Raw genomic sequence first — 12,792 nt, 5'->3', positions numbered from 1 at the left:
ATCACGAGAGGCCGTCGTCGACGAAGAAACAAAGCAAACACGCGTTTTTGGCAAATCTGGACAGCAACTTTCAAAAAATGATTTCTCCCTCGTTTCACGATGAAAATTCGATTTAAAAGATGTTTTGAAAACTAGAAAGAGAGGAGAACAGAGATCTTAAAGCAACCCCTGCTCGTTTTGAGTTATTGGGCACGAAAAACGAGCACAAACAGAACTGGACAGACAGGAACAAACCGCGAAAACAGAGTGTATAACACTCTGTTTTTCGAGGGATTTCGTGTACTCTCAAGGGCAATTTGGCTCGTAAATCTTTGTCTAATGTGTAGATGGATGTTATGTGGTTAATTAGGAACAAGAAACTCGAGTTTTGATGGAGGTTTGATGGAGGAACGAATTGTTTTTCGAAGAGGACACACAAACTGTTTCAGTTTGGATGTTGGTTTTGTGGAGGGTTTTTGAGAGGCAATTAGGGTTTGTTTCTGAGGTTTCAAGCTTGTGAGTGAAGGTAGGATGTATGGAGAACTTAGAGGAATGAATTTATGGTGAAGGGGTGGTATTTATAAGGAGTTAAAGTAGGGTAAAAGGGAGGGAGAGGCAATCGGGCCTGTTGAGCATAGCTGCTGTCCAGCAGCTTTTGGGGGGCTTTCTAGGGTTCGTATGGGGGGTTTTCTTGGTGATTAAGGTAAGGTAATATGGGTAGGATATTAGGGTATGGGTTAGGGTTAATGGGCACGGGTTTTGGTAGTGTTTGGAGCGGGTTTTGGACTCGGGTTTCATCACGCAAAACAGGGGGTAGGCTGTTTGTATGCGGGCTGTTGGGGCCTGTTTTGGACGAGAATTTGGGCCGTGGATAGGGGGTTCGAACTGGGGTGAATGGGTAGTGGTCTAGGTTGGTTAGTGTACTCGAGATTCGTGCCAATTCGTAAAGGAAACGGGCTCAAAAACCGAGCTAAAATCGAGCTCAAAAACACATGTTCAAAACGAGTTCTTTTCGATTTTCAAATCGATTTTTCAAATCAATTAACACATTAAAATAAATGATTTTTCAAACCAAATATACTCACAAAATGATTTTTCAAATCAAATATTTATTTTATTTTCAATAAAATAAACTTAAGAAAATAAATTCAAAATAAAATAAAATAAATTGAAATCACCTAAAAAAAAACTCTAATTTAAATATCATTTAAATTAAAATACTCCGTCGACAACGCTCATTCTACATCGTAACACGAACCCAAATAATGACAATGACAACCAAAAAAATACATGTGTCCTATCATCATCGGGTGTTTGTCGGGTTTTCTATAAATTCCAATATCGACGGATACGGGTATCTACAGTAGACAATACTGCGGACCACGCATTACTATCCTTCATGGATGGGTATGCGGGTTATAACCAAATCAAGATGGCCATGGAAGATATGCATAAGACCGTATTCGTCACCCAATGGGGAACCTACTGCTATACGGTAATGCCGTTCGGGTTGATCAACACCGGAGCTACATACCAACGCACCGCAACTACGCTCCTACATGACATGATGCACAAAGAAGTTGAGGTATACGTAGATGACATGATTGTCAAATCCAAGGAAAGAGAAGGGCATAATGTGAACCTTCGCAAGTTCTTCGCAAGGCTACGAAAGTACAACATGAGACTCAATCCTCAGAAATGCCCATTCGGGGTAACATCTGGTAAACTCCTGGGATACGTTGTTAGCCAACGAGGTATAGAAATAGATCCTTCCAAAATCAAAGCTCTGATTGAAATGCCACAACCTCAAACAGAAAAAAGAAGTCGAGGAGGATTCCTAGGAAAGGTGCAATATATAAGTCGATTCATATCGAAACTTACGATGATTTGTGAGCCTATCTTCAAGAAACTCAAGAAAACAGACCACACCATGTGGGATGACGATTGTCAAAAGGCATTCGACCGGATCAAGGAGATATTGGCTAAACCACCAGTGCTCATGCCACCACAACGAGATCAACCTCTTGGTTTATATCTCACGAAGAATCGAAACGGCCATGGGTGCCATGCTGGCACAAACTGTAGGAAGTGAAGAAAGAGCTATCTACTACCTTAGTAAGAAGTTCTTGGTATACGAGTGCAAACACTCACAACTCGAAAAGACATGCCTCGCTCTTGTGTGGACAACGAAGAAGCTACGCCATTACATGCTTAGCTACTCCGTCAAAATATACTCCAAAATGGATCCAGTCAAATACCTCTTCGAGAAACCCGTCCTCAACGGACGTCTAGCAAGATGGACCTTGATGCTCTCTTTAATTCGACCTCAAATACGTGCCACTGAAAGTTATAAAAGGTCGCGCCGTCGCCGAATTCTTCGCAGAAAATCCTATCAATGACGCACAAACAATAGATACTTGGTCATTTCCAGACGAGGATATACTCCAAACTGATGTAGACTCCTGGGACCTGTACTTTGATGGAGCGTCAAACTTAAGAGGATTCGGAATAGGAGTGTTGCTCATTTCTCCTGAAGGCGAGCATACACCCATTGCTGTCAAACTCGACTTCGAGGTGACAAACAATGCCGCAGAATACGAAGCTTGTCTCATTGGACTACAAGCGGCAGTGAGTTTAGGCATCAAAAACCTTCGAGTGCATGGGGACTTATCGCTGATCATCAACCAAGTTACAGGATCTTGGAAAATCCGAAGCGAAAGCCTCGCACCTTATCAGGCTAGGATAGACCAAGTCGCTCAGTTCTTCGATCACGTAACCTACCTACACCTACCTCGGGAGGAAAATCAATTTGCAGACGCTCTTGCGAAACTTGCATCATTGATTAATATGCCAGATCACATGGTGGAAATGCCTTTGTGCATCGAACGACGGTCAGAGGCGGCTTATGTCCACCAAATCACCGATGAAGAGGAAATCGCGCAGGAACCCTGGTTCCAAGCAATCCTGAATTTTAAGCTTAATGGTACATATCCACCAGATATGGACAAGAGGGGACAACGCGCTATACGCCTACTAGCTTCCCAATACATTCTCATGCAGGGAGAATTATACAAAAGAACACCTCTTGGTGTAATCCTACGTTGCCTTGATCATTCACAGGCACGAAAGGTGATGAAAGAAGTCCATGACGGAGAATGCGGTCCTCACATGAGTGGGCCCATGATGGCAAAGAAAATCACACGTTTGGGATATTATTGGACCACAATGGAATCCGATTGCATCAAATACGTAAGACATTGCCACAACTGCCAAATCTTCGGGAATGTACAACATGTCCCTCCTTCATTGCTCTATACAATGACATCCCGTTGGCCGTTTTCTGCATGGGGAATTGACATAATCGGGAAGATAACCCCAGCCGGAACAGGAGGTCACTGTTTCATTCTAGTAGCAATCGACTATTTCACCAAATGGGTAGAAGCGGCTTCCTACATCGGTCTTCTGACTAAAAATGTGGCAAAATTCATACAAAACAACATCATCTGTCGATATGGTTGCCCACATGAGATCATTAGCGATAACGGATCACATTTCCAAGCTGAAACCGAGCAATTGCTAGCCAAATACAAGATTAAGCATCACCACTCTTCGCCCTATAGACCATAGACTAACGACACGGTAGAGGCGGCAAACAAGAATGTTGTCACGATTCTCAAGAAAATGATTGACAACTATAGAGATTGGCCAAGCAAGATACCCTTTGCCTTATGGGGGTATCGTACATCTGTCAGGACGCCCACTGGGGCTACTCCTTTCTATTTGACCTACGGCATGGAAGCTGTACAACCAGTCGAGCTAGAAATACCATCCTTGCGTATTCTACTCGAAAGTCAAATCCCGGAAGCCGATTGGAAAAGGGATAGATATGAAGAACTCATCCTCCTAGATGAACGCAGGCTGCGCGCCTTGCATAATGTCCAAACATATCAAGCACGTATCAAACGGGCTTTCAACAAAAGGGTTAGGCCAAGGAACATCAAAGAAGGAGACTTGGTGCTTAAATAGGTTAGAGCTCTCTTACCTGTTGACCCACGGGGAAAATTCAAACCTAATTGGGCCGGACCATTTCTAGTTAAATCCATACTCCCAGGGGGTGCGGTTAGGATCACACACCTAGATGGGAATGAGTTTTCAAACCCAACAAACCTTGACCAACTGAAACGATATTATGCCTAGAATAGGAATGAAAACGCGCCTCGCGTAACCCCACGTGTCGCTCTTGTGGCACTAAATAAACGGCCCCTGGCCAAGCTGAAATAAGCTAAATGTCACTGTGCTCTTGCATTTTGACAAATTTGTCATCCTCGTATCATCAAACAAACTAAATTCGCACCTTCAGAGTAAGCAAAAGCTCATGCTTATTTTCTACGTTCATTACAAGCTCTTGTTTCGAACAATTATTCTTTTACATTTATTCGAACTACGCGCAAGGGTTTGATTTCGCTTTTTAAGTGAATACGTAGGCAATCCTTCACGGGATTCAACCCATTATATCTAAAATGTAAATAGAAGGACATTTGCATTGCATTTGAAATTCGACAAGAATAATAAATAGAAAATCACCACGGTTTCATAACCACTTAACCTTTTTATTCCATTCATCTTCTAATAATAATACGCTACATAATAAAAAAAAAATAGAATAGGCTAGGATTCTAAAAATCCCTCCTTTTTATTACAACAACAATAATAATAATAATCAAATAATAATAAAGAGACTTGGGCTATTCCTCCATCTTCCCCTTGCCCTTGTCATTTTTGTCATATTTCTTGTCACGACCTCGAGCCGGACGCTCTTGCGCCACATCAGACCTAATCACCAACGGCCTTTCTCGAGGTCTAGCTTTTCCATTCTTGCCAATCACCATTTCCGCGACAGGAGCAGTCTTTGGTTTCTTCGAAGGATGAATGACTTGAAACCCGGCTTCTTCTTCTCCCCTCTCGTCGATGCTTCTCCTTCTCTTTCTCTCCCTCGCGCACCTTGTAGTCGATAGGCTCACGCTTCCTCAATTTCTCCCGCTCTTCCGGAGTTGTAGCCTTTCTCCACCGCAGATAAGAATCCGACACCCATAAAGCATTGGCGGAGAAATTCAAGAACCACATGTTTCTTTGGGCCCATTTGATAGCCCACTCTCTTGACTCTCGTAGTAAGTGCCATAGCGATCTGTGGGACGGTATCAAGCCTCGGGATAGTCTGTTTCAACCCAACTTGTCTCATCAGCCTTTCCGGGAAGATGCACACCATAAACTCCAATCCGGGAATACGCACCGACCTAGTGGGATCTAAAGAAGACACCCCAGTGACAGACTTGAGGTGCCACCACGGCACGACCCACCTGATCAACGGGCCATCATCACTCTTCAGCTTGTTCTTCCAATAATCACAGACCCGGGTGAAGTCCACCATATACAACCGCGTCCTCATCGCAATCGAACGAGCATGATAGGAAAGCGCATGAACTGGGGGCTCGATCAATCGGAGCCGTTCCATAAGCCAAACCTACCAAAAGCGGGTATTAGACATCAAAAAAAAAAAAAAAAAAAAAAAAAAAAAAAAAAAAAAAAAAAAAAAAAAAAAAAACGAAAAAAAAAACGAAAAAAAAAAAAAAAAAAAAAAGTGTCTTTTACCTGCAAAATGACGGGACTCCCCAAGAACGGCAGGTCACGGTTGGATTTCCTATTATCCAAACCCAATATAATCTCTCCTAAGCATAAGCAAGCTGGGCTCCTGCGCAACTCCATCTGCTCAACAAGGCCCAAAAGACGGGGATCACCTCTCAAGTCTTCATCAACATTCCCTTGGAAGACATACACATGCAACAAGCAAAAGCCAAATGCCCTCCGCCTAGCAACATGAGAAACGGTGGGGTCGGCCCTGTTGATAAATTGATCTATGAAGTCCAACATTCTCACACCTTTTGAGGTAACTAGACGGTCCACCTCAAGTCTAGTCAGTCCGAGCAAATCTCTAAATTTGCTTTTATACCCTTGAGAAGTGGAAGGAATGGCAGGAAAATGTTCGGGGTCCCATCCACCAATAGCAGCAATCTCTTCAGGAAAGGGGCAAATATCACCTCCAGGGAACGCAAAAACATGGTAATTTGGGTCCCAATAGTCAAGGCAAGCATCCAAGAACGGTTTCACAACCTTGATGAGTTTCAAACTCAACAACGATCCAAAGTTATAAGAGCCCATATCATGCTTCTCCATATTTGAAAACTCGTTGGTCCATTCCTTCAAGCGGATCTCCAAAGTATTCATGATGAGAAAATTTATTTTGAAGAATTTTGTGTATTTAGACGAAGATGAGACGGAAGATTTGTGTGAATAAACGCTCCATCAACGTTTCTATTTATACTAATTGCTGTTTCCAAAAATCCGTCAGAACAGAACAACCTGGGAACAGGCGCAGCACCTGCTGCGCCTCTTCAAAGGGACGCAGCTCATGCTGCGACTCTTCCCGAGCTTCACTTCTGTGCTTTCCCGCGTGGGATCTTTCCTAATTCCATAACAAATAATTTCCTATTCCTACAGGTTATTATTTTGGTAAATACGGGAAGATTACCATGTTTCAGGTTTCCTAATTTCGCAGGCACGCATTTCGAGGCGACATCGACATTTCTGCCATTATATCACACTTCTATATTTTCATTTTAGGAAATAAATTTCATTTTCATTTTAGGAAATAATTTTCATTTTAATTTCAACTTGTACATATTGATTTCTATTCTTTAATTTCATTTCTAAACTTATAGATTTCTTTTTTTTCTTTTTTTAGGGGGTAACCCTCCCTACCGTCTGTTGGGAAATGTGTCCTCAACAATAGTGCGATCATATGATTTAAATATAATTATTAAATCTCATTTTAAAGAATACAATTGGGAAGTATTTATACTGTCAACTGGTCAACATATATCGGTAATGATTGGCTGACTAGAGTTTGACATTACTGTCGTGTGACGGTGGTGATCAGTTGACCCCCTAGGTCATACCTATAGGGCAACACTCTTAATTGATCATTTAATTAATCGTATAATGTTACGAATTAATTAAATTACTTGAAAAATTGACGGACGATTTTGGAAGTAAAATTTACGTATCAAATTGAAATGTGATACGGTCTGAGTAATTGAATTGTATCATTACTCGGATGAAATTATTGTTTAAAGAAACAATTGAATTTGAATGAATTATTATAAATATGATTTATAAATTGGTAAAATATTTTGGCACAAGTAATTATGAATTACTAAGTCGATTTTTGTATATGACGTATTTTTATATAATACGTTGATTTTTAATATGTTAAAAATACATAACAAATTTATGTTACATATGACAAAAATAAAATGGATTTGATGTCATCCATTTGGGCCGAAATATTGGTGGGAATTAACATATATAATATGTTGGTTAAAGTTAATGGAAAGCATAATGATGATTAACCTAATACTAGCCATGCACCCTACACATTCTTGTAAAGAACAAATTGTGCATGCATTGGCCTTTTATCCTCCACCCTACCCGGTTTTCCCTTGAAAAGAACAAGGGTTCTTTTGCTTATTTTATTATCATTCACCATATGAATGGGTGTGTGATAATTATTATTTATTCACTTCATAAAAATTATTTCTAGAGAGACAAAAATAATTCTCTTCCTCTCCTCTTCTCCTACCCGGGTTTAGGAGCCAAAACCAAACATTTTTGGTTCAATTTTTCTTAAAAATTAATATCGTACTAGTTCATATAATATTAATTTTATTAAGAGTTAGCTTTGGGTATAATTCCTAAGGAGAGATCCTACACTTGGATCTTGTTTCTTCCATTAAAGGAAAGCTCAAGAACAAAAGAAAAGGAGATTTCTTTTGTGCCCATTTAAACCGAAATACCCATTGTAAGAATAATGTTTCTTTCTCATTTCTTTAATTAGTTTGCATGCATAAGTTCCACCTTTAATTTTATGACAAATTAATTTAAACATATATGAGTATGTTAGTATGTATATAGATCTACATTTCCTTCAATCGGTATCAAGAGCCAAGGTTGTTTGCATGCAAATCGGTTAAAAGTTTTTCCGAGTTATAAGAATAACATATAAAACTTGTAAAATTTGTGTTATTATGAGATATCACGAAATTAATCCATGCATGTTAATATTTCTGGTCCTAAAATGTTTTAGGATATTTTGGTTAATTTTACGGATTTTTATTGTTCATATTATACGATAATGGCATTTAAATATGATTTTATGAGTAAAAATGTCATATTCGGTCTAAAATTAGCTATACTTCGAATTTTCCATTGATTTTTGGATATATTGTCACATATATTATTTTGAGATAACCTGTAAATTTTCATAATTTTTGGACTTGTTATGCTCGAAAAATGTTTTTTCCATTATTAAATTCGGATTTAAGTGAAAAATAGGTTAATTTGAGTTAAAATTCGAATCTGGTCATAGAAAATTAATATGTTGTCACATGCAATTTTAAAAGATGTGTGTAAAATAATTGGCTATAAAGAAGTCTTTTTGCATGATTTATGGATTTTTGAAGAAAAATAGCATAAATAGTGATATGATTAGTGAAAAATTAATAAAACATAATCTATGACTTAGGAAAAACGTCTAATGTTGCATTTTATTATCTTTTTCAGATCTAAAATTGAAAAGTTAATGAATATAATTTTTCCCATGATTTATGATTATTTTATTGAAAAACCGATAAACCGCGACATTGTTTTTCCGGAAAAATTTCGAAATTTTTAACCTAAAATTTTGAACATTATGAGTGTCATGGTATTTTTCCAGAATGTTCATGAGTTTAAATTTCAAATTTCAAATTTATTTGAAATTTTGTGATTTATTTGAAGTTTATAGCTTATTTTTGTAATTTTTGGTCCATTTATGAACAATTTTATAAAATATGGGTTAATTATGGTCAAATTATTAGTGAAGACTAAATTTTGAGTCCTAAGAGGTTAGGGTAATTAACTTATGCATAAATATTAGTTTATGTATTTTTGTGATTATAAAAATGTTGAAATCACACAAATCCGTCAAAAAACCGAGTAATATACGATTTTGGCTAATTAAAGGCGATTTAGCATAAAATTGAGCATGTTCATACATATTATAATGCTGCATTTTCTTTATGATTGTCATAATTTTAATTTATGTAATTTTTGAATTATGTAATTTTACTTAGTATGGCCTTAGATTTAATTGGTATTTCCCGAAATGTATGGGAATATCGATTCGGTTGTAATTTTATTGTGATCTCGTATCACCGTTTTGTAATTTAATAGATTTATTTTGTTTTAGTTACAAATGTATAATAGGAAATTATGTAATTTATTATGTAATTTTATTCATTCCGGAGTTCCCAAAGACGGATTTCTTCAAGAATGGCGATACATAAAGACGGTGTTACCTCGAGATGCGTGCCACAACCGAAGTTCAAGGGACCAATGGAGTTGGTTTTCGAATATGTAATAGTTATATATTTTTTTTTAGGAAAGGCCATACTAGGATTTTTTTTTTATGCTTGCATTTTATTTTATGTCACATGCATCGCTAAATCGCCATAACTAAACATGCATCCTTATTTTATCGAGTTTATCGACCGTGTCAATTAGAATTATCGTAGTTCACCGCTTTAGTTCACTTAAAACGTGATAGATAATAAATTGACATGACCTCTCGCTAAAAGAATTAATTGAGACATAGCCTTACCAAATAGTAGAAACCATGAAAACCTATTTCGCGAGGGAGTGCACTCGGCCCTACCGGGGTACAAACCTTGTTACGTAGGGGAAGTGGGTTATGAGTGTTAATCCACCGAGTTCATGTTAATGAGGGTTTCATCGGCCATACCGTGCCCAAGTTGATGTGGATTTGGATCATGGACACATTTATTCGAAATTTGGATTGAGCTCAACGGAAGTATTCGCGACTGTAGTTGCATGTGTTCCGGGCTATAGATAAATATTAGAGTAATTTTATCGACCAAGAGTTCTAAAAGTAGAATCGATTAAAACGTTAATCCACCGAGTTATATTGATAAGGGTTTCATCGGCCATACCGTGCCCAAGTTAATATGAATTTGGATCTTGGAATCATTTATTATAGTTGGGTAGAGGTCACTATATAAATGTTCATATCTTGTTAATATTTTACAAGTAAGATTTAAAAAGACAAATGTTAATATTTCCTTTTCCTCCATATTTGTAGTTCTTTACAATGAATCCATCAAATGCTACCGCACCAATAACTATTGAATCTTATCACAATGTTCTTGACGACGTATGCTCCAACAATGATTTCGATACTACTAGAGAACTTCATTTCGGGATAGGTTCGGATGGAAACCTTAACTTCATCACTTCTTCTAAACCACCTACTACTACTAGACCTCGTGTGAGTCCGTCTCAGGAAGACTACCTCATACAATCTATAGGGTCTTTGTCTCTGGAAGATAAAGATGCCAAAGCTAGTGGGAGCTCAAGCAATCAAGCTCTTGCTTCTAAGGGCAAAAGGTTCAAGAAGAAAGGAAAGAAAATCAAAAACTTCAAGCAAGTTAATGATGAGTGCCATTATTGCTATGGCATGGGACATTGGCTTAGGAATTGTCCCGTATATTTGCGAAATATAAGGGAAGGACTCATTACTCCAAAAGGTAGAATTCCTAAAGAAATTTATGTTATTGATATAAATTATACTTCCACTACGACATGGGTACTAGATACCGGTTGTGGTTCTCACCTTTGTAATCATTTACAGGGTTTAAGAGATGTGGAGAGGCTTAGCAAGGGAGATGTGGATCTACGCCTTGGAAATGGAGCTCGGGTAGCGGCCGAATCCAAGGGAACTTATGTTTTAGCTTTGCCTAATGGATTTGAGTTGTATTTGCATAATTGTTTTTATGTGCCTACACTCTCTAAAAACATTATTTCAATCGCCATGCTAGACATGGACGGTTTTTGTTTTGTCATTAAGAACAATCGTTGTACTATTTCTAGGAACGACTTGGTTATAGGCCAAGCTTCCTCTATTAATGGCATTTACATTTTAGAGACCTCAAATCCGACTAATGATATTTATAACATTCAATCAAAGAAACTCAAAACAAGTGACCCAAGTGAAGCGTTCATTTGGCATTGTCGATTAGGTCACATAAACGAGAATTGCATCAAAAGATTAATTTCTACTAATGTGATTACACCATTTGATTATCAATCATTTGGTACATGCGAATATTGCCTACTTGGCAAAATGACTCGTAATCCTTTTAGTGGTAAAGGGACACGAGCTAGTGAGCTATTGGGACTCATACACACCGATGTGTGTGGACCAATGAGTATCACCGCTCGTGGTAATTATGACTACTTTATAACCTTCACCGACGACTTAAGTAGACATGGGCATGTCTATTTAATGAAACATAAGAGTGAAGCGTTTGAGAAATTCAAGGAATTTCAAAACAAAGTAGAGAACCAATTGAACAAAAAGGTAAAAGCACTACGTTCCGATCGTGGTGGTGAATACCTTAGCCTTGAATTTGATTCACACTTGAAAGGTTGTGGTATTATATCACAACTTTCTCCACCCGGAACACCACAACTCAATGGTGTTGCCGAAAGGAGGAATCGAACCCTACTTGATATGGTTTGATCCATGATGATTCAAACCGAGTTACCGAACTCGTTTTGGGGATTTGAGATTCAAACCGCAATTAGATCTTTGAACAATAGTCCCACTAAATCCACCGAAAAGACTCCATATGAGATATGGACGGGAAAGGTTCCCAATATATCCTATATGAGGATTTGGGGATGTGATGCTTACGTCAAGACTAAAACCGACAATAAGCTTGCCCCAAGATCCGAAAAATGCACCTTTGTAGGTTACCCCTCGCATTGTCGAGGATACTACTTCTACAAACCTCAAGAAAACAAAGTGTTTGTGTCTAGCGAGGCTGTCTTCTTAGAAAGTCAATTCAATTCTAAGAGACAGAGTGGGAGAAATTTTGAACTTGACGAAGTTCAAGAGCCACAAACCGAGGAAGAGACGCAAGAAGATGTTCCTTCGTCGTCTAACGCGGTTGTACCTCCTCCACTAAGAAGGACGGGCCGAGTAACTCGCCATCCCGATCGATATGTGGGACTTATCGAGGAAGATGGAACACTTGATGTATTGCTTATGGAAAGTGACGAGCCCGCCACCTACAAGGCCGCAATCTCTAGTCCAAATTCCTCCTTATGGCTTGAAGCCATGAAGTCCGAAATGGATTCTATGCATGAAAACCAAGTTTGGGACTTGGTAGATTTGCCTAAAGGGGCAAGACCCCTCCAATGCAAATGGATATTCAAGATTAAGAATGGCATAGAAGGACATGACGATGTCTACAAAGCTAGGCTAGTGGCAAAAGGATTTACCCAAGTCCAAGGTCTCCATTATGATGAGACCTTCGCCCCCGTAGCCATGCTAAGATCCATATGGATTTTGTTAGCGATTGCCGCATTTCATGACTATGAAATATGGCAAATGGATGTCAAAACCGCTTTTCTAAATGGGCATTTAGAAGAGGAGGTGTACATGATACAACCCGAAGGTTTTGTTGATTCTAAAAATCGTAACAAAGTGTGCAAGCTTAAGAGATCCATTTATGGTCTTAAGCAAGCATCTAGAAGTTGGAATCATCGATTCAATCATGTTATAAAGGAAAATGGTTTCACTCGAAGTGTTGAGGAACCATGTTTATACATGAAATTCAGTGGAAGCAATGTTGTGTT

This window comes from Silene latifolia, chromosome Y (assembly GCF_048544455.1).
Source record: "Silene latifolia isolate original U9 population chromosome Y, ASM4854445v1, whole genome shotgun sequence".
Classification (NCBI taxonomy): Eukaryota; Viridiplantae; Streptophyta; class Magnoliopsida; order Caryophyllales; family Caryophyllaceae; genus Silene; species Silene latifolia.
The sequence above is the reverse complement of the archived record's forward strand: the minus strand, read 5'-3'. Positions refer to the sequence as shown.